This window comes from Manis javanica, chromosome 8 (assembly GCF_040802235.1).
Source record: "Manis javanica isolate MJ-LG chromosome 8, MJ_LKY, whole genome shotgun sequence".
NCBI classification, from domain to species: domain Eukaryota; kingdom Metazoa; phylum Chordata; class Mammalia; order Pholidota; family Manidae; genus Manis; species Manis javanica.
The window spans coordinates 59442619-59466254 of NC_133163.1; the positions used below are offsets into that span (position 1 = coordinate 59442619).

The window sequence follows — 23636 nt, forward strand, 5'->3', positions numbered from 1 at the left end:
TTTTCTATATGAGAAAAATATGAATTTGGGGGGAAATCAAGGGCAGAATGTTATGGACTGAATGCGTCCTCAAAAATTTGAAAATATGTTGAAATTCTAAAACCCAATGTGATGGTATTAGAAGACAGGGCCTTTGAGAGGTAATTAGATCATAATGGTGTAGCTCCAATGAATGGGATTAGTGTCCTTATAAAAATAAACCCCAGTGAGCTCTCTTGCCTCTGAGGACACAGTCAGAAAACAGCCTTCTCTGAACTAAGAAGCTGGCTTTCACCAGCACCACATCAGCAGGTGCCTTCATCTTGGACTTGCCAGCCTCCAAAACTGTGAGAAATAAATATTTGTTGCTTAAGCCACCCACCCACTCCATGATATTTTTGTTATAGCAGCCTGAACTAAAACAATATGGAATCTTACTTCACTCAATGAGAGAATTTACATTTTAATTTGCTTATAGTTTTATAGAAGTTTCCACAAACCAAACCATAATATTTAAAAGTAAATTTTTTACAGGCCACACTCACTGAATATAATTCAATTATATTAGAAATAATTTTAAGTGGTTTAAAACACCTTAATAACTTGAAAATTCTTGATCAAACTGAAAAATCACAAGCTCTCTAGAAATTAATTAAAAGCTAAATATGTGAAAATTTATGGAAACACAGCAAAAGCCACACTTAGATAATAATTTATGTCCCTAAATCCTTTCATTATGAAGACAAATGAATAAATGGTAAGAACATTATGCTTATGGTTTTGTTTTTAAAAAGAACACAAAATTAGGAGATTCAAGATGGCAGCATGAGAAGTGAGATGGAGAATTCCTTCCAAAACCACAAATAGTATGAAAATATAGTTAATTGCTACAACTAACCCTAAAACAGCAACAAGAAAGAAGGCTGAGACTGCATACAGACCTCAGGAACAGAGCAGACCTCACGAACACAGGGAAACGTAGGAAAGCCTTTATCAGGCGGGATCCAAGCCCTTCCCCCACCCCAGCTCACCAGCAAGAGGAAGAGAAATGGAGCGGGGGAGGGGATGGAAGCCTAGAACTGCTGAACCCCAAGCCGTGGAGGTCTGCTTTGAGAGCAGAAACCCACCCTGTGTGGTGCTCTGGGCGTTGGGGAGCTCAGACAGGTGGAGTACTTGAGAGACACACTACGGCCATTTGTGGAGGACTGGATCCACATCTGGCCGCTCTGGGACAAAAGAAAGGCAGGCGGTTTGAGAGGCTTCCTAGCACCCAGAGGGCTGCTGAAGGAACGGGGTTTGCATGGACCTTGCTGCGTTGGGGAGAGGAGAGCTGGACAAGGTTGTCTGGGCATGCTCTGCCCAGCGGGTTGGGAACTTTGAGGAGCTTCAGGTGCCCCATTCCCCTGTCTGCCTACTCAGCTCCGAGGCCCCCCACTGTGACACACAGCCTGCTGTGCCTTCCTCCTAGCCTGCCAGCACTGGTTGGCAAACTGAGTCACTGTGCTGGCATCAGACCAGCCAGAGGGAAGCTCCGCCTACAACAGCTAGAGATGTAAAGCACAGAGGCTTACACCTGTGTGCTTGGCCCACTAGCTCTGACACTGGAGACAGGCACTGCAGCCAGGAATCAGGAAAAAGATCTTTCCTCCTCAAGGCACCAGCTCCACTCCCCTATGACCCCCAACCTCACTCTAGGGGCTGAGCAGCTCCAGAGACTGGAGCTTCTGGGCATTAGTGGGCATCACACAGAAATATGAAATGTTAAAAGAACATGGTTCAGACCAAAAATCTCACAAACCCCAGAAAAAGGGCCTAATGAAACTGAACTCACCAATCTGTCTGAAAGAGAGTTCAAAATAAAAATCATAAACATGCTTATGGAGGTAGAGAAAAATATTGAAGAACTCAGGAATGAATTTAAGTCAGAGATTCAATCATTAAGAAATTCCATATCTGAAATGAAACATACAATAGAGAGATTTAAAAGCAGATTAGATGTAGGAGAAGAGATGGTAAATGGAATAGAAATTAGAGAAGAGGAATACAAAGAAGCTGAGGCACAGAGAGAAAAAAAGAATCTCTAAGAATGAAAAAATATTGAGAAAACTGTGTGACCAATCCAAACAGAACAATATTCACATTATTGGGGTACCAGAAGAAGAAGAGAGAGAAAAAGGGATAGAAAGTGTCATTGAGGAGGTAATTACTGAAAACTTCCCCAATCTCGGGAAAGAGATAGTCTCTCAAGCCATGGAGGTGCACAGATCTCCCAACACAAGGGACCCAAGGAAAACAACACCAAGACATATAATAATTAAAATGGCAAAGATCAAGGATAAAGGCAGACTTTTAAAAGCAGCTAGAGAGAGAAAGAAGATCACACACAAAGGAAAACCCATCAGGCTATTACCATCAGGCTTCTCAACAGAAGCCTTACAGGCTAGAAGGGAGTGGCATGATATATTTAATGCAATGAAGCAGAAGGGCCTTGAACCAAAAATACTATACCTGGCAAGGTTATCATTTAAGTTTGAAGTAGGCATTAAATGATTTTCAGATAAGAAAAAGTTAAGAGAATTTACCTCCCACAAAATACCTCTACAGTGCATTTTGGAGGTACTCCTAAAGATGGAAGTATTCCTAAGGCTAAATAAATGTCACCCAAGGGATAGACAAAGAGCACAGAATATGATTCATAACATACAAAGAATGGAGGAGGAAGAAAAAGGAGGGGGAAAAAAAGAATAACCTTTAGGCTGTGTTTGTAACAGCACACAAAGTGAGTTAAATTAGACTGTTAGATAGTAAAGGAATTACCCTTGAACCTTTGGTAACCACGAATCTGAAGCCTGCAATGGCAATAAGTACATACCTGTTGATAACCACCATAAATGTAAATGGTCTGAATGCACCAATCAAAAGACCAAGAGACAGTGAATGGATTAAAAAACAAGACCCATCTATATGCTGCCTACAAGAGACTCACTTCAAACCCAAAGACATACACAGACTGAAAGTAAAGGAATGGAAAAAGATATTTCATGTAACTAACAGGGAGAAAAAAGCAGGAGTTGCAGTACTTGTATCAGACAAAATAGACTTCAAAACAAACAAAGTCACAAGAAACAAAGAAGGACATTACATAATGATAAAGGGGTCAGTCCAAAAAGAGGATATAACTATTATAAATATCTATGCACCCAACACAGGATCACCTACATATGTGAAACAAATACTAACAGATTAAAGGGGGAAATAGAAAGCAATGCATTCATTTTAGGACACTTCAACACACCACTCACTCCAAAGGACAGATCAAAAAGACAGAAAATAAGTAAAGAGACAGAGGCAATGAACAACATATTAGAACAGATGGACCTAAAGGACAACTATCTAGAAAAATACAAAGTTCCAAAGCTGACCCAGGAAGAAATAGAAAATCTGAATAGACCAATTATCAGCAAAGAAATTGAATTGGTAATCAAAAATCTACCTAAGAACAAAACTCCTAGACCAGATGGTTTTGCTGCTGCATTTTATCAATACATACAGAACACTGCATCCAAAAGCAACAGGATACATATTCTTCTCAAGTGCACATGGAACATTTTCAGGAATAGATCACATACTAGGCCACAAAAAAGAAGCTCAGTAAATTGAACAAGATTGAAATTGCACCAACCAGCTTCTCAGATCGCAAAGGTATGAAACTAGAAATAAATTATACAAAGAGAACAAAAAAGTCCACAAACACATGGAGGCTTAATAACATGCCCCTAAATAATCAATGGATCAATGACCAAATAAAAACAGAGATCAAACAATATATGCAGACAAAATGACAACAATAATTCAAAAACACAAAATCTGTGGGACGCAGCAAAGGCCATGCTAAGAGGGAAAAATATTGCAATATAGGCCTACCTCAGGAAAGAGGAACAACCCCAAATGAACAGTCTGAACTCACAATTAATGAAACTAAAAAAGGAAGAACAAATGAGGCCAAAGTCAGTAGAAGGAGGGACATAATAAAGATTAAAGCAGAAATAAATAAAATTGAGAAGAATAAAATAGAAAGAATCAATGAAAGCAGGAGCTGGTTCTTCAAGAAAATAAACAAAATAGATAAACCCCTAGATACACTTATCAAGAAAAAAAGAGAGTCTACTCACATAAACAGAATCAGAAATGAGAAAGGAAAAATCACCACAGACACCACAGAAATACAAAGAATTATGAGAGAATACTTTGAAAAATTATATAGCAACAAACTTCATAACCTAGAAGAAATGGCCAACTATCTAGAAAAATACAAAGTTCCAAAGCTGACCCAGGAAGAAACATAAAATCTGAATAGACCAATTACCAGCAAAGAAATTGAATTGGTAATCAAAAAAACTACTTAAGAACAAAACTCCTGGACCAGATGGTTTCACTGTTGCATTTTATCAAACATTTGGTGAAGACCTAATACCCATTCTCCTTAAAGCTTTCCAAAAGGTAGAAGAGGAGGGAATATTCCAAAACATATTCTACGAGGCCAACATCACCAATCAAAACCAGGCAAAGACATCACAAAAAAAAAGAAAATTACAGACCAATATCCCTGATAAACATACACGCAAAAATACTCAACAAAAAATTAGCAAACCAAATTCAAAAATACATCAAGAGGAGCATACACCATGACCAAGTGGGATTCCTCTCAGGGATGCAAGGATGGCATAACATTCGAAAATCCATCAACATCATTCACTACATCAACAAAAAGAAGGACAAAAACCACATGATCATCTCCATAGATGCTGAAAAAGCATTTGACAAAATTCAACATCTATTCATGATTAAAACTCTCAACAAAATGGGTATAGAGGGCAAGTAACTCAACATAATAAAGGCCATATATGACAAACCCACAGCCAACAATATACATAACAGCAAGAAGCTGAAAGCTTTTCCTTTAAGATGGGGAACAGGACAAGGATGCCCACTCTCCCCACTTTTATTCAACAAAGTTCTGGAGGTCCTAGCCACAGCAATCAGACAACACAAAGAAATGAAAGGCATCCAGACTGGCAAGGAAGAAGTCAAACTGTCCCTGTTTGCAGATGACATGACATTGGACATAAAAAACCCTAAAGAATCCACTCCAAAACTACTAGATCCAATATCTGAATTCAGCAAAGTTGCAGGATACAAAATTAATACACATAAATCTATTGCATTCCTATACAGTAATGATGAACTAGAAAAAATAGAAATCAGGAAAACAATTCCATTCACAATTGCATCAAAAAGAATAAAATACCTAGGAATAAACCTAACCAAGGAAGTGAAAGACCTATACCCTGAAAACTATGGGACACTCTCAAAAGAAATTAAAGAGGACACTAATAAATGGAAATTCATCCCATACTTTTGGCTAGGAAGAATTAATATTGTCAAAATAGCCATCCTGCCTAAAGCAATCTACAGATTGCAATCCCTATCAAAATACCTACAGCATTCTTCAATGAACTAGAGCAAATAGTTCTAAAACTCATATGGAATCACAAAAGACCCCGAATAGCCAAAGCAATCCTGCCAAGGAAGAATAAAGCACAGGGAATTACACTCCCTGACTTCAAGCTCTACTACAAAGCCACAGTAATTAAGATAATTTGATACTGGCACAATAACAGACCCATAGACCAGTGGAACAGACTAGAGAGTCCACATATAAATCCAAGCATATATGGTCATTAATATATGATAAAGGAGCCATGGATATACAATGGGGAAATGACAGCCTCTTCAACAGCTGGTCTTGGCAAAACTGGACAGCTATATGTAAGAGAATGAAACTGGATTATTGTTTAACCCCATGCACGAAAGCATCAAGGGGGTAACTCAAAGACCTGAATGTAAATCATGAAACCATACAACTCTTAGAAAAAACATAGGCAAAAATGTCTTGGACATAAACATGAGCAACTTCTTCATGAACATATCTCCCCAGGCAAGGGAAACAAAAGCAAAAATGAACAAGTGGGACTATATCAAACTAAAAAGCTTCTGTACAGCAAAGGATACCATTAGTAGAACAAAAAGACATCCTACAGTATGGGAGAATATATGCATAAATGACAGATACGATAAAGGGTTGACATCCAAAATATATACAAAGAGCTCATGCACCTCGACAAACAAAAAAGCAAATAATCCAATAAAAAAATGGTCACAGGATCTGAACAGACAGTTCTACAAAGAAGAAATTCAGATGGCCAACAGACACATGAAAAGATGCTCCACATCGCTAATAATCAAAGAAATGCAAATTAAAACCACAATGAGATATCATCTCACACCAGTTAGGATGGCCAACATCCAAAAGACAAACAACAACAAATGTTGGCAAGGACGTGGAGAAAGGGGAACCCTCCTACACTGCTGGTGGGAATGTAAATTAGTTCAACCATTGTGGAAAGCAGCATGGAGGTTCCTCAAAAAACTCAAAATAGAAATAACATTTGACCCAGGAATTCCACTTTTAGGAATTTACCCTAAGAATAAAGCAGCCAAGTTTGAAAAACACATATGCACTCCTATGTTTATTGCAGCACTATTTACAATAGCCAAGAAATAGAAGCAATCTAAGTGTCCATCAGTAGATGAATGGATAAAGAAGATGTGGTACATATTCGCAATGGAATATTATTCAGCCATAAGAAGAAAACAAATCCTACCATTTGCAACAACAAGGATGGAGCTAGAGAGTATTATGCTCAGTGAAATAAGCCAGGCGGAGAAAGGCAAGTATCAAATGATTTCACTCATCTGTGGTGTATAAGAACAAAGAAAAAACTGAAGCAACAAAACAGCAGCAGACTCATAGAACTCAAGAATGGACTAACAGTTACCAAAGGGAAAGGGACTGGGGAGGATGGGTGGGAAGGGAGGGATAAAGGGGAAAACAGGGCTTTACAATTAGCACACATAATGTAGGGGGGGTGGGGACATGAGGAAGGCAGGATAGACAGAGAAGACAAGTAATGGTTCTATAGCATCTTACTACGCTGATGGACAGTGACTGTAATGGGGTATGTGGGGGGACTTGATAATAGTCTAGTAACCATAATGTTGTTCAAGAAATTGTACATTAACGATATCAAAACAAAAAAGAACACAAAATTAACCAAAAGAAAATCTGAAGAATGAATAAAAATACCAGATATAATAGGTGATATAGAAAAAAAGTAGGAGAATTGATAAATAATTCCAAAAGATTTTTTTTAAGACTAATATGATACATACACAAGCACAAACACACACACACATACCCTTTATGGTCCTGCTTAAGAATGTACGACAAAACAAATATTAGCAAGACTAGGAATAGAAGAAATGTATGATTTCATAGGAGTACAAATAACCCAAAGTAAGCCAAGTAGAAAATTCAACTTGACCTATTACCAAAGAAGAGATTGGAAAGGTAATTATTATCTTAAATAATAATACACCCAAAACCCTTTAAATCTGAGTTCTACCTAACTTTCAACAACCAAATAGTGTTATTTAAATTATTCCACACCCAAAAAAAAGGTGAAATGTTTCCCAGTCCATTTCATGAAGCCAGCATCTTTATTTCCAAAACTTAATTAAAAAATAAACCAAAAGGCTATAAACCTTTCTAGTTGTTTCACATTTGTTACTATGACTGCATAAAAACAAAATTACCCTAATTCTTGGTGACCTAAAACAATATTTATTTTACTTATGAATCTACAATTTGGACAGGCTTCAGAGGGAATAGTTTATCTATGTTCCACTCAGCATCAAGGGGGTTGGGGACTGAAATTATATAAAGCCTTATTCACTAACATGGCTGGTAGTTGATGCTATCAGATGAGACCTTGGCAGGTGCTAGAATATCTACAAATGGCTTCTGAATGTGGCTTAGTCTTTCTCACATCATGGTAGCTAGGTCCCAAAGGTAAATATCCTGAGAGAGCCTGGCAGAAGCAATGCCACCTTTTATGATTGAGCCTTGGAAGTCATATGGTGTCACTTACTCCACATTCCATTAATCAGTGCAAAGCCCAGCTCAGGTTAAAGGGGAGTGAAAATAAACTCAGTCTCTTGATGGGAAGTCGAAAGGTTCTAGAAAAGCATGCAGGAACAGAAATACAGCTGAGACCTGTTTTTGAAAATACAACATGCCCCAGTTCACCTTCTGGCCACAGCAGTTCACATCCTTCCTGTAGACAAAATATACTCATTCCCTCCCTTGCTACCCACAACATCAAGCTGAAGGTGGAGGTCCAGGAATGGATGAACTTCTTGGATATAGTTCCTTAAACATAGCCCCTTGAGTACAATTCCTCCTGATCTGAAGAGCTGTAAACAAAAAAGTTATGTGCCCTCACAAACACAAATACATAATGGTGGGGAAGGCACAGGGTAACTGCTATAGACACTCCTATTCAAAAAGGGGAAAAGGAGACAGAAGTCATTGGTCCATGAAAAGTGTGAAATCCACCTGGGCATATGCTGCTAGTTCCTCAATTAGGGCTCAGTTGTACTGCTTGGGAATGAATCACTATGGCTCATGACTCACCACTCTGGGCTATTTATTCCCTGCCAAGTAGGGATATTTTTAGCATGTTTCCTTTCAAAGACCTCTTTTCATTTTCATTATACCTTTTAGTCCAAGCTGATATAATCTTTTAAAACCTATGTGGATCAAGAGAATGAAAAGACAAGCCACAGACTGGGAAAAGATATTTGCAAAAAACATAACTGATAGAAGACTGATATCTAAAATTTACAAATAATTCTTAAAACTCAACAACAAAAAAGTGAACAGCCTGAAAATGGACAAAAGATCTGAACATACACCTACCAAAAAATATATACAGATGGCAAACAAGCATATGAAAAAAACATTCAACATGATGTTATTAGAGAAATGCATATTAAAAATGAGATACCACTACACACCTGCTAGAATGGCCAAAATCCAAAAAACTGACACCACCAAATGCTGGTTAGACTGTAGGGTAATAGGGACTCCCACTCATTGCTGGTAGGAATGCAAAATGGTATAGCCAGTTTAGAAAACAATTTGGCAGTTTCTTACAAAACTGAACATATTCTCACAATATGATCCAGCCACCAAACATACCCACTGGTATTAACTCAAAGGAATTGAAAATGCATATCTGCAAAAAAACCTGTACATGGACATATATAGCAGTTTTATTTGTAACTGCCAAACCTTGGAAACAACTAAACATTCTTCAGTAGGTAAACAGATAAATAAACCACCCAGACAATGGAGTATTATTCAATGTTAAAAAGAAATTAACTATCAAGCCATAAGAAAACATAGAGGAAGCTTAAATGCATATAATTTTGTATATTTAAATGCAAGCGATGGACATACAATGAGGAAATGACAGCCTCTTCAACAACTGGTGCTGGCAAAACTGGACAGCTACATGCAAGAGAATAAAACTGGATTATTGTATAACCCCATGCACAAAAGTAAACTCAAAATGGATCAAAGACCTGAATGTAAGTCATGAAACCATAAAACTCTTAGAAGACAAAATATGCAAAAATCTCCTGAATACAAACATGAGCAACTTTTTCCTGAATGCATCTCTTTGGGCAAGGGAAACAAAAGCAAAAATGAACAAATGGGACTGCATCAAGCTATAAAGCTTCTGTACAGCAAAGAACACTATCAGTAGAACAAAAAGGCATCCTACATTATGGGAGAATATATTTGTAAATGACATATCTGACAAGGGGTTAGCATCCAAAATACATAAAGAACTCACATGCCTCAACAACCAGAAAGCAAATAACCTGATTAAAAAATGGGCAGAGGATCTCAACAGACACATCTCCAAAGAAGAAATTCAGATGGCCAACAGGCACATGAAGAGATGCTCCACACTGCTAATTATCAGGGAAATGCAAATTAAAACCACAATGAGATATCACCTCACACCAGCTAGGATGGACAGCATCAAAAGACTAAGAACAACAAATGCAGGCAAGGATGCAGAGAAAGGGGAACCCTCCTATACTGCTGTGGGAATGTAAGCTAGTTCAACCATTGTGGAAAGCAATATGGAGGTTCCTCAAAAAACTAAAAATAGAAATACCATTTGACCCAGGAATTCCACTCCTAGGAATTTACCCAAGGAATACAAGTTCTCAGATTCAAAAAGACATATGCACCCCTATGTTTACTGCAGCACTATTTACAATAGCCAAGATATGGAAGCAACCTAAGTATCAACCAGTAGATGAATGGATAAAGATGATGTGGTACATATACACAATGGAATATTATTCAGCCATAAGAAAGAAACAAATCCTATTATTTGCAACATGAATGGAGCTGGAGGGTATTATACTCAGTGAAATAACCCAGACAGAGAAAGACAAGTACCAAATGATTTCCCTCATTTGTGGAGTATTAACAACGAAGCACTGAAGGAACAAAACAGCAGCAGACTCACAAACTCTAAGAAGGGACTAGTGGTTATCAAAGAGGATGGGTGGGGGAGGGCAGGTGGGAAAGGAGAGAGAAGGGGATTGAGGGGTATTATGATTATTACACATGGTATAGGGGGGATCATGGGGAAGACAGTGTAGCACAGAGAAGATAAGTAGTGACTCTGTGGCATCTTACTACACTGATGGACAGTGACTGCAATGGGGTATGGTGGGGGGACTCATTAATATGGGTGAATGTAGTAACCACATTGTTTTTCATGTAAAACCTTCATAAGAGGGTGTATCAATAATACCTTAATAAAAAAAATTGTATATAAAAAAAAGTGCAAGCAAAAGAAGTCAGTCTAAAAAGGCCAAGTATGTATTGAGTGTGACTCCAACTATATGACATTCTGGAAAGGATAAAACTATGGAGACATTAAAAAGATCAGTGGTTGTTAGAGGTTGGGGAGAGAGAGAGATGAACACCATAGGATTTTCAAAGCAGTGAGACAGTTCTGCATGGTACCGAAGTGGTGGGTATATGTCACTACACATTTGTCCAAACCTACAGAATACACACCAAGAGTAAATCTTAATGTAAACTACACACCAGGAGTGATAATGATGTTTCAATGCACATTCATTGATTTTTAACAAATGTATCACTCTGGCACATAAAAGAGTCAGGGGTAGAAGGGAACTCTCTGTGCTTTCTGCTCAATTTTGTTGTGAACCCAAAACTGTTTCATAAAAATTTTTTTTAATTTTTAAATTGCATGAATTTCTTGTGAATCACTTTGGAATGCACTCCAGTAGACAAAGCCACACCCATAAATTTCAAGATCAGTCTTTCAGCTTCCTGTAAGGGTTCTGAAGGACAGTGCTCTTAAAATTCTTAGAGAACCTTTTGTTTAATAAAGAAGATCTGTGAGGCACGGCATGTCCTCAAGATCCTTGGAGGGAGTATTGTCTTCCTCTCCCCAGACTTACAAGCATGACACTAAATTTTCTGAGGCCTTAACTAAGACTTTTACAATCACTCCCTTGGTTTATTGTTAAACCATGTTTTTGGACAATATCCTAGATTTTATCTCTTTCCATAAGACCTTTTTAATTTGAAAATTGTCTGCAATCTGAAGAAACTGGAAAAGAGAGTTTTATTTTTGAACTCAACAAGTTCTAGTTTCTTTATATTTAACAATTCTTTCCTTAGCTTCTCTCTTTTAGTCTGCTCAGACAGCTATTAAAGACCACCAGAGACTGGGTGGTAAACATAAAAAATTATTTCTCACAGCATGGTTGGGTTCTGGTGAAGTCATTCTTCTGGGTTGCAGACTACCAACTTCTTGCTGTGTTCCATCATGGTGGAAGAGGCTAGGGATCTCTAGGGTCTTTTCTTTAAGAACACTAACCCCATTCATAAGCACTTCACCCTCATGACCTAAGCACCTCCCAAAGGCTCCATCTCTAATACCATCACACTAGGCATCAGGATTTCAATATATGACTATTAGGGGACACAAATATTCATACCATAGCACTCTCTCCTATCGTATTTTTACTATAAGCAGCAAGAAATAGCAAGACAACACCTTCAGATAGCCCTGGAAATATCTTTATCACACAATTCATTATAACCATTTTCTACTTTCTACATTATCATGGATGACGATGTTGCTAAACTTTCTGTTGTTATACAACAAGGATCTTTTCTCCAGCTATGTGGGTAAAATTGTAGTATTTCCAGAATGTCTCGCCTGGCTTTAGTACATCTCCATATCAACAGATGCTCAAGGGTGAAGAGAAGTATGGCTTTAGGGCATTTGCATCATTAGTCAGTGGTAGAGAGTTCATCCCCATATCAATGGGTAATTACCTGGGCAACCAAGGGTGTGTCTGAACCCTGAGAGGTTAAAAGGGAGGGGCTGGCTTGCTTGCTGGCTTGCTTCTTCCAGAGCAAAGGAGAGAGATGGTCCCCGGACTGCAGTTTGTAGCTGAGAGGGAGAGCTGGTTTTGCTTCTGCTGGAGCAGGAAAGAGAGAAGGCCCAGGACTGCAGTTTGTAAGCAATAAGCGGATTTTAAACTTTATTTTTCCCTTTGACTGATTTCGGTTTTTAGAGGTATTTTGCCCTGGGATTTCCTCTCCCCAGACTTACAAGCTACTAGTGATATTTTTTTACTTTCCTTTAAACTTTCATTGAAATCCTCCTTGAGGGCTATCAGACTTCCACTAACAATCTCTTCAAAGTCCTACAAACTACTGGCCACTGTCAAGTCCTGTCTAGTTTAGTTTCAACCACTGCTACAATTTTAGGTCTCTGTTACATGGCATTCCACTTCCAAATACCAAAATCTATTTCAGTTTCTATGATTTCACAACAAATTATCCCAAAATTCAGTGGCTTAAAAGAACATTCTGTATTTTACTCAAAAATCTGCAATTTGGGCAGGGTTTGGCGGGGATATCTCATTTCTGCTTAACTCAAGGAAAATATATGTAAATAACACCAAAGAATTATAGATGATATGACAGACGTTCAGAGTATAGATGAGGGGCACAAAGGAGGTGGTAATTAATTCCATCTGGGAAATCACAGAAAAAGTAATCCTTAAGCCAAAATCAGGAGCTGACAAAGAGGAGTGGGAATATCAAACAATGGGCCATAGTTGGGAAACCACACCATGTTGGTATGGATAAGTCCATTGAGGTGGAGGAACAGAAAGGAAGTACCTGGTAAGAATTGAGGTTAAAAAAGAAAACTGAGAACAGATGATGTTTCTACAGGAGAAAGCAAGAGACCTGCGGTCAAATCAGCTATAACACTACCAGAAGCTAAGCCATGGGACTGGTTGCTAATGGGAACTACTTAAGACTGTGAAAAACTACATCTGCTAAAGAAAAGCCCCTAAAATGGAAGTAAGATATAAGAAAGAAGGACAAAAGGTGCTTTCATGGAGAAATGTTGTCAAGAGGGACCAAGTTAAGTGATACCAGATAGAAAAGTTACCAGGAAGAAAAGCAAGAATTATCCTCAACTGAAGTAGCCAGATAGTCAGGTGGGGGTTTCCTGCATGTTCTCTATTTCTAATTCACACACCCCAACCTTTAATTTGAAGATCGATTTCCCCCACCATCTACTTAACAGGCAGAGGTGTGGGTGACAATGAGAATTTCAATACACTCACTCTCCAGAAAAATCTACAGAAAGTTAGTGAGCCCTACAGTTATGTTATACAGACCAGATCATTCTCTCAGTTTCACAGAAAGCACAAACCTGGAAAGAAGGGCTCTATTTCTTTCTCTCCTCTCTCACTTTAGTTTAACCTATCAGATTTCTATATACCCACACATTAATCTATCAAACCCACCATAAGCATGAACACTATTTTTGAATCCTGATTGTCCATTACATCCTTTCTCCTTAGAAGTAGAGTTTTTATTTGACAGTGGCACTTTGGGGATAGAATTGAGAACAACATTTAAGAAAAGATTATTACACTGTAAAATAAACACTATCTTTCCAAACCCTCCTTTCCTGATAGGTACAAAATCTAACTGTGCCTAAAGGAGTCATGATAGCAACAGAAGATGTTGTCAGTTCTTACAGCTCAAGTGGACTAGAATTACAGTGGAAATTTCAAATAGAATCTCTGGTACAACAAATGTAGCCATTCAGATAAGGATTTCAAGTAGATATGTATGGAGAATGGGAGCAGAAAATACTGCCTTCCATAAACTGACAAATCATGACTACTATTCCAGTAGCCTAAATCTTACACTTGAAAACAAACTTACATAAAATTAAAATACAACTGATCATATAAAAATGTATTTTTTGAAGATTTGGATTCAGGCAGCTCTAGTTGAAGTTGGTAGATCTTTATTTTATTGTTTCAACACTAATATGACTCAGTTATTTGTGTGGTCCTGATTTTTTTGTTCTCATAACCAACTGCCTATATTGCTGTAACTTGTTAAAAAACATGTCATTCCCAAAGAAAGAATGAATCTCACTGACCAGCAAATGGTGACATTGCCCCTATGTGGGCAGGGCCTTCATGGAAGCATCCTGTAGATCCCTGGCCCAGATGCAGCTGAAAGGAACACTAATCCACTATAGATGAGTTGACAGAGTCTCATAGCACTACACAAAGCCACTATATGTAAGCCGCCTAGAACTGCTTCCTTGGGAGGAGCTGTAGCCATAACAAGTTCTACACAGATGGAGAAGTATCCTACTTTAGAATTCCTAGGCACTAATATGCTCTGTTCTCAGCTCTGGGACCTCAGCCCAAAATCAGAGGGAGCAGGAGAAGTCCCACTTACCAACTTGCTATGTTAAGTCTTCTCTGAAATTTATATTATCTTTTAATTATTTATTCTAATAGCTCTATTTAACAGCCTTTTCTTAAAATGGAAATCTTTAGGTAAAATCTTATAGACAATGGGACAGCACAAATCCTTATGTCCTTAGTACTTTTTTATCCTAAAATTGTTCCCAGAGAAATCCCAATACACAAAAAAAGGACTAACATTCCACTCCATAAAAGATAAATAAAAAGTTCCCTGTTCAATCTGTAAGAAAATGAGCCAAGATATTTTTCCTTTAGCAAAAATGTTTGAACGTCTTCTAGCTACAGCAGTTACCATTTGTACTAGTTGATTAGAATATTGTGCAGTCTATTCTCAGGAGTGAACAAATATATTTTGGCTATTGACAAAAGGATAGACAAGCAGAAAAATAAAGGATAGTGATCTAGGTAGGTGGAGACTGGGGGAAAAGAGAACATTACTAACTATGGCCCTGGCCACCTGCTACAAAGCCCACTCTCCATCAAATAGCTTAAAGATTCTCAGAAACAAATACTTTCTGTAAAAGCTCCCTAAGACATCTCAAGAACTGCAATACTCTTTTGGAGGAAAGTGGTCTAACAACAGAGAAACAAGAAAAGAATGTTAAACATAAGACCTGACACTGTATCACTCCTAAAAGAAAACAGGGAGAAAGCTCTGTGATACTCACTGGTCTTGGCATTGATCTTATGAGTGACACCAAAAGCACAAGCAACAAAAGCAAAACAAGTGGGACTACATCAAACTAAAAAATTTTTTCTGCAGAGTGAAAGAGACAATCAAAAAAAATCATAAGGCAACCTATAGAATGCAAGAAAATATGTGCAAACCACATAGCTGGTAAGGGTTTCACAGCCAAAGTACACAAGGAACTCATAAAACTTAACAGCAAAATAAATAAATAAATAAAAATAAAGCAAGAAAATAAGCAATCTAATAAAAAAATTGGCAGAGGATTTGGCACAATATTTTTCCAAAGAAAATGTTTACCTAAAAATATGCTCAAAATTATTAATCATATGGGAAATGCAAATCAAATCCACAATATCACCTCACACCAGTTAAAATGGCTAGTGTCAAATGTCAAGAAATAACAAGTATTGGTAAGGATGTGGAGAAAAGGGAACCCTCAGGCACTGTTGGTGGGAATGTAAATTGGTGTAGCCACTGTGGAAAACAATATGGAGGTTCCTCAAAAAATTAAAAATAGATCTACCATTGATAAACCAGTTTTACTTCTGGGCATTCAAAGAAAACAAAAACACTAACTCAAAAAGATATATGTATCCCCATGTTCACTGCAGCATTACTAAGCCAAAATACTGAAACAACCTACTAAGTGTCCATTGATAGACGGATGGATAAAGATATGGTACATACATACATACAATGGAATATTACTTATACATAAAAAAAGAATGAAATTATGCCATTTGTGACAACCTGGTGGAATAAGTCAGACAGAAAAAGACAAATACCATATGATTTCACTTACATGTGGAATCTAAAAATGAACAAACAAAACAGAAACAGACTCATAAACACAGAATGCAAACTAATCTACTGTGGCAGTCATTTTGCAATATGTATGTGTATCAAATCATCACCTTGTATACCTTTACCTTCAAAATGTTATATGTCAACACCCTATGTCAATAAAGCTGAAAAGGATGATTACTGATAAACAGGTGTCCAAAATACATAAATAATGAGCATTTACAAATGTCTATGAATTAAAAAATTTAATTTAGTGTTAAACCTGTTTGCCTTCATTGACTAAACATCAGTGGAGAGTACCATCTTGACTGTAGGCCCTTAAATGTATAAATTCAAAAACATGCCATATGAGAAAATGCCTGATTATTCCACTCATTTGGACATTTCTCAAGTCTCAACAGTAATACCATTTCCTTGCTGACTATGGTAAGAACTGTGATCTTCATTTTAAGAGCCACAGAAAGTTACTGAAATTTTTTAAGTGGATATAACCATATTTGTACTATAAAAGATTCCAGTTGTAGTATGCAGAATGAATTTCAGATGTGTGGTGGATGGGAGTGGGTGTGTGTAAAGGTGGATAGATGATACTATTGCAGTAGTACATGAGTAGAATATGTGATAATAACCTATGCCCAGACTAGTGTGGTTAGAATATGGGATAATAACCTATGCCCAGACTAGTGTGGTAGCAGCAGAAAGAAAACAGGATGAACTACAGAGATATTTTAAGAAGAAAAAAATGACAGGACTTGGCTTTGCATAATATATGGGAATGAGGGTGTGGAAGCTCTTCAAAGACACGTAGCTGGTTTCTGCTTAAAGGAATAGAATGGATGGTGATTCCATTTATTAAGGGACACTAGAAAAGAACTAGATTTTAGAAAAACAGATAAGAGTCTGATATGAGGCACACTGAGTTTAAGATGGAGCTCAAAGGAATGTTTGGTACTTATTTAAATGGAGCAGATATTATCATTATTATTATAATGAGCCTCAATCTCCCAATTTTTGTCACATGTAAGGTCCTCTTGAGGCAGGAGGTAACCAGTGGGGTAGGTGTTGCTCTGGTAGAGATGGGCCAAGCAGGACACTGACATCAGGCATTGTGGTCAGCTGGCCAAGTGGGACACTAAGAACTACTCCCTGGAATGGCCAGCCTGGGAAACAAGGGGTTTTCCTGAGCCCCTAGTCTGGCCTGAGCAACAGTCCTAGGCAACCATGTGAACTCTCCAGCCAGGCCCTAGCAACAGGTCCTAGGCAACCATGGTGACTTTCTCCTTGATGTGCTTATAAACCCTAGGCACTACAGCCCTAAAAGCATCCTGCCTTGGAGACCCACCTGATCAGCAGGAACACTTTTCTTTCAATCTTCATCAAAAGCTTTATTGGTTGCTGTATACTCTTGTCTGTTGGCTTCATTCTTCATTGCCTCTGAGACACAATCCTGGGAAAAACAGAATCTCAGTCAGTAACACTCTCATGTAAAGGTACTCTTCAACTTAAGACAGATATGGCTGATGGGGATATAATGTCAGTGTCCTCATGAATCATGAGTCAAATGTGAGGATCCCTAAATTTTCTGTGCTGGGGTAAGCTGAAGGAGTAGTTGTATCTCAGAGCACCATCAACCCATGTTGGAGACTGGGACTTTTTGTAACGGTGCGCCCAACACCATGGCTCCAAAAGTTTACAGTATAGCCTGCTTCTCACCAGACTTTCTTTGCCAAGACTGTTGCAATGGAAGTAGAGGATTATCTCTTATTTGCCAGTTACCTCCCTATGACCAGACAAATAAAGAATCTAGTTACTATTCAACTACTATGGGAAGAAAAAATGTTGGCAATATTCAAGAAATCAAAATGTTCTCCTATCTAGGCCTCACTGGCCATATATCTGAAACAAAAACATACTATCTAAATTCTAAATACAGTATGCTTTTTTTTCCCTTCTCTTTTTCCAAAGGAAGAAAATCGCAATATTCTATAGGAAATTTTCCAACACACAAGCTGAACACATACTTTTCATTTCCTTATTATACTTAAATCTTCACAAACAGAATCTTAAGAACTCTTAAATACTGAGTCATTCGTATAGAATTTTCAGTGTATATATACATATGTTAACAAAGATTCTCTCCTTGGCCAAAGTTTGGCCAAGCTCCTCTGAACCTTCTTCTCAACAAGGCCTCAACCTTTGGGCTTTTGTGTTCATCTCTGTATCACCTAGTTTTAGCAAGAATCCTGCTAAATCAGTTTAGCAAGAATTTGCCTCAATTATATAATTAGGTAATTATCTAATTACCCTGGTCTGCCTTCAGCAAGAATCCTGTCAAATTGGTTTAACCAGAATCCCCCCTGCCTGTAATGTTTCCTCTTAGTAATTTTCCATCCACTAACCCCTCCTTGGCTATAAATCCCCATTTCTCCATGCTTTATTCAAAACTGACCACAGTTCTGTACTGAGGTCTTTTTTCACCTACTACAATAGTTCCTCTATAAAATCTACTTTTACCACTTTAAAAACTGTCCAGGTTATTTGGTAATATGAAGCTATATATACAGTTTATATACACAGAAACACACAGGAAACTGTAAAACTTTATTTTTAAAAGAGAAAGAATAAATACACAATATATCAATTCCTTAGAAAGGATAGCTAAAGCTAAACATAATTCTCTACTCCTCTTTGAATTAATATCCTTTGCAGTATGACTTTGTAGATATTCTCATCAAAAGGTGTAGTCTCTTCCCCTATTCCTTGTAGGGCTGGCTTTATGACTTGTTTTGGCCAAGAAGAGTCCAATAGAAGTAAGTAACTGTAAGTACTAAGCCAGTTCTAAGTCTGTATCTCAAAAGTCCATGCATTTCTCTTCCTACCTCACATAGAGTCCTGCAACTGCCATGTGAACAAGTCTAGATTAGCCTGCTGTAGCATGAAAGAGATATAAGGCCCAACTGCCCCTATTGCCTCAGCCAATAGCTTGTCAATTTCATTAACACATACAGCTGACAAAAGCTGAGACCATAACCACCCAGTTGATCCCAGCCTAAACTGCTGATCCACAAGATTAAGAATTAAATGTTTTAAGCCACTGAGCTTTTTTGCTAACCTTAGGGAAAGTTTGCTATACAACAAAAGATAACCATTAAATCTCCCTAAACTGTTTTGGAGATTTAGATTAGCTAGCTACCTCGATTGACTGATTGATTGATTGTGTAATAACAACCAGAATGATGTCAAATGGCAATGAAGAAACACCAGCTAATAGGCTTCTGCTTACACATCCTAAACTAAAGCTTACCAGTTTTTATATAACCCACCTACATAGAAAGGGCTTTCAGTCAGGCTCTCAGAAAAGAAGTCTTTCAGAAGTACATCTAGTTATTCAATAACAAAGAAAGTGCATGTCACCTCACCAGACTGCAAAAGTCATCAGTAATTATTTTATCCTTAAGTAAAAAGGCTTGAAGAATTTCCAAACATAGAGGAAAACTGGGAGTAGAGAAGAAAAATAAATAAAACTTATTTCAGAGATTATTTGCAAAAATTCCTAGTCCCCAAAGAATATCCAGGGAAAAGAAGGCAGTGTAAAAAAAAAAAGATACCCATTAGTATCTTTACAGAATTTTAAGACAATGTATCCATAAAATACAAACAGGATGCCATGAGAACAAAGAGCACTAAAGAAACAGAGTCTTTAGAAAATAAACATGACTGCTGAAAATGTTTTTCAAAAGAAGGACTGGAAAATAAAGACAAGGACTTTTCCCAGAACATATAGCAAAAAAGAAAGAGGAAAATATAGGAAAACAAAAGATAAAAGAAGTGGAAAACAAATCTAAAAGATTCAACATCAGACTAACAGAAGGACCACAGAGAGAAGACAGAAAATAAATAAATAAATAATAGAAGAAAAATTCAGAAAACTGTTCAGACAGAAAAAAGATAGTGAGTAGGAAAGCAAGGCAGAATCCTCCTCCCACAAATGCACCAAGGAAGCAATTACAGCAAATACAATGAAACCTGAAAATGACCTGAAGACTACAGAACAGACGACTTACACCTAGGGAAGAAGAGAACATCACACTGAAAAGGATAAAATGGCAGAGCCATGAATGAGAATGACCCAATCCCTTCTCCCATACCAGCCTACAGGCAGGAGGAAGAGGAATAAAGTGGGGAGGGGATAGGCACCCAAGAAATCTGCACACCTGGACTTGGAGATCTGTTCTGCAAGCACAAGTCCACATTGCATCAGGTTCTGGTGATTAGTGGGGCTGGACACCAGGGACAGGTGGACCACTCTGGGAGGCTGAGACTCAAGCCACTTGTGGAGGACAGGCACACTCCTCCAGTCCCACTGAGACCCAAAACAGAGGCAGCAGTTTGAAAGCCTTGCCAGAAATAGGAGGGGTAGCAGAGGGGTGAAGGTTGGATGGAGTTCTCTCTGCAGGAGAAAAGGCAAGTAGACATAACTCCCCAACTCTCCCTCAGCCAAAATGTTCAGACATTCAGGAGCCCTAGATGCTCCATCCGCCCCTTTTAGTGGCTCAGCCCCGAGGCACTTTCCTATGCACCGCAAGTGCACCAGCCCACTCAGCCCAGTAGCACTGGACCTTGCTGCCTACCAAGCAGAGGGAGGCTCTCCCTGCTCTCTTGACCCTGTCTCATCCCAACTGGGAAGTCAACTACAGGACCAATCTCTGAGAGCTCCTTTCTCCCTACAGTGGGCCAAATCCGGTGCTCTGTGCCTCACCAACACTAGTGGGGAGCCTGGGAGACTTGCTGCCACAGCATGCCCAAGCATCTTGCAACTTGCCATGCCCTGCCGTGCCCAAGAACTGCCCAACCACCCAACCCTTGCTGCAGAACAACCCCCACTGTGGGTGAGAAGCAAGTATCTGCTGAACAGCTATCCAATATGCCACAATCTACCCACTTGTACACAAAAGACTATACAGCAGGGAGAAAAGATGGTGGCATGGGTACTGTAGTAGAAATCTCCTCCTAAAACCACATATATTTTGAAAATACAGCAAATACAACTAATCCTAAAACAGTTACCAGAAGTAACAGTACACTAGCTAGTCTACATCTGGAAGAAGTCAACATCTCACAGAAAGGGATAAGGTAAAAACCACAACCCAGCGGGACCCAAGCACTCCACAGCTCAAAGGTAGAAGGAAAAGAATCAGAGCAGGGAGGGAGTGGAAGCACAGGATGGCTAAATACCCAGCCCTAGAAATCTACCACAGGAGCACAGACCCACATTGCATGGTGCTCTGGAGATTATAGGGGCTGAAAAACAAAGTTTGAGACTAAGACTGCAAACAAGTTCCCAGAACTGGCTGCCCTGGGACAAAAGAAAAGCAGGCACTTTAAGGGACCTCTGAACAATCAAAGGGCTGCTAAAGTGGCAAAGGTTTAGGAGAAGGAACAGTGGGACAAAATCATCTTGGCACACTCAGGCCAGCAGGCTGGGAACTTTCAGGAGCTTCAGGCACCCTATCCCACTGGTTGGCAAAGCAGCTCCGAAGCCCCTCACCATGATACGCAGCCCGTTGCTCCTTCCTCCCCGCTGGCACCTACACGCAAACCAGCTGTCCCCACCATTGCTACAGACCAGCCAAAGGGCAGCCCTGCCTACAGCAACTACACAGTTTAACCAGATATTTCTTCCTACACCCGGATAACTGGCTCAGACCCAGAGGCTGCTCCCTGACTCTGGCTGACTGGCATGGACAGCAGAGATGGGCACAGAGACTGGAAGCCATAAGGGACTTTGTTATTGCATCAAAACCCACACCACTCACTGGTGAACCCCTCCATGGTCCTAGGCCACCCACTGAAGCTTAGAGGAGTAACCCAGAAGCCACTCACTGCACATGGTTAAATGGCACAGACAGCAGAGACAGGCACAGTGACTGGCAAGCAAGAAGGGACTTTGTCCTCCCAGCTGACCCCCACGCCACTCGCCCACGATGACTCCCAATGCCCAGGACTACGAAAAGGCAGAAGAACCTAGTTCAATCCAAAATCCCTCAAACCCCAGACAGAGGGCTCAGTGAGACTGAAATCATCAATTGTCCTGAAAAAGAATTCAAAATGAAAGTCATAAGAATGCTAATGGAACTACAAAAAAATATTCAAGAATTCGGGAATTAATTCAGGAGGTGGATAACTAAAATGAAACAATGGAGGGATTTAAAAGCAGATTAGGCGAGGTAGAAGAGACAGTGAATGGAATAGAAATGAAAGAACAGGAATACACAGAAGCTGAGGCAGAAAGAGAAAAAAGATCTCTAGGAATGAAACAATATTAAGAGAACTGAGTGACCAATCCAAATGGAACAATATTCACAGAAGAAGAAGAGTGACAAAAAGAGATAGAAAGTGTCTTTGAAGAAATAATTGCTGAAAATTTCCCCAATCTGGGGAAAGAAATAGTCTCTCAGGCCATGGAAGTCCACAGATCTCCCAACACAAGAGACCCAAGGAGGATAACACCAAGACATATAATAATTAAAATGGCAAAGATTAAGGAAAAGAAAAGAGTATTAAAAGCAGCCAGAGAGAGAAAAAAGATCACCTACAAAGGAAAACCCATCAGGCTATAATCAGACTTTTCAGCAGAAACCTTACAGGCCAGAAGGGAGTGGCATATATTCAGTGCAATGAAACAGAAAGGCCTCAAACCAAGAATATTCTACCCAGCAAGACTATTATTTAAATTTGGAGGGATTAAGCAAAAATTGAGGAAATTTACCTCCCACAAACCATCTCTACAGTGTATTTTCAAGGGACTGCTCTAGACGGAAGTGTATCTAAGATTAAATAGCTGTCACCAGAGAAAATAAAACTACAGCAAAGGAAGTAGATCAATTAAATACTAACCAAATGCAAAATTAAATCAGCTACTCACAAAGCCAGCCGAGGGATACACAGAAGTACAGAATATGACACCTAACATACAAAGAGTTGAGAGGAAGAAAAAGAAGGGAGAGAAAAAAGAAACATTAGACTGTGTTTATAATAACAGAATAAATGAGTTAAGGTTGACTGCTAGATAGTAAAGAAGCTGCCCTTGAACCATTGGTACCCATGAATCCAAAGCCTGCAATGGCAATAAGTACATATCTATAGATAATGACCCTAAATGTAAATGGACTAAATGCACCAATCAGAAGAAACAGAGTTACAGAATGGATGAAAAAGCAAGAATCTTCTACATGCTTCCTACAAGCGACTCACTTCAAACCCAAAGACATACACAGACTAAAAGTGAAGGGATGGAAAAAGATATTTCATG

The 23636-nt window shown here is 38.8% G+C and overlaps 1 long non-coding RNA gene across 1 annotated transcript in view; it reads right to left on the reverse strand.

Annotated features, from left to right (window-relative positions):
• LOC108401882 (uncharacterized) overlaps positions 1 to 23636 on the reverse strand; it is a 77142-nt gene that overhangs the window by 40924 nt on the left and 12582 nt on the right. The window contains exon 2 of the long non-coding RNA XR_005063273.2: positions 17667 to 17771. This is a non-coding gene — a long non-coding RNA (uncharacterized lncRNA). The remainder of the gene's footprint in view (positions 1 to 17666; positions 17772 to 23636) is intronic.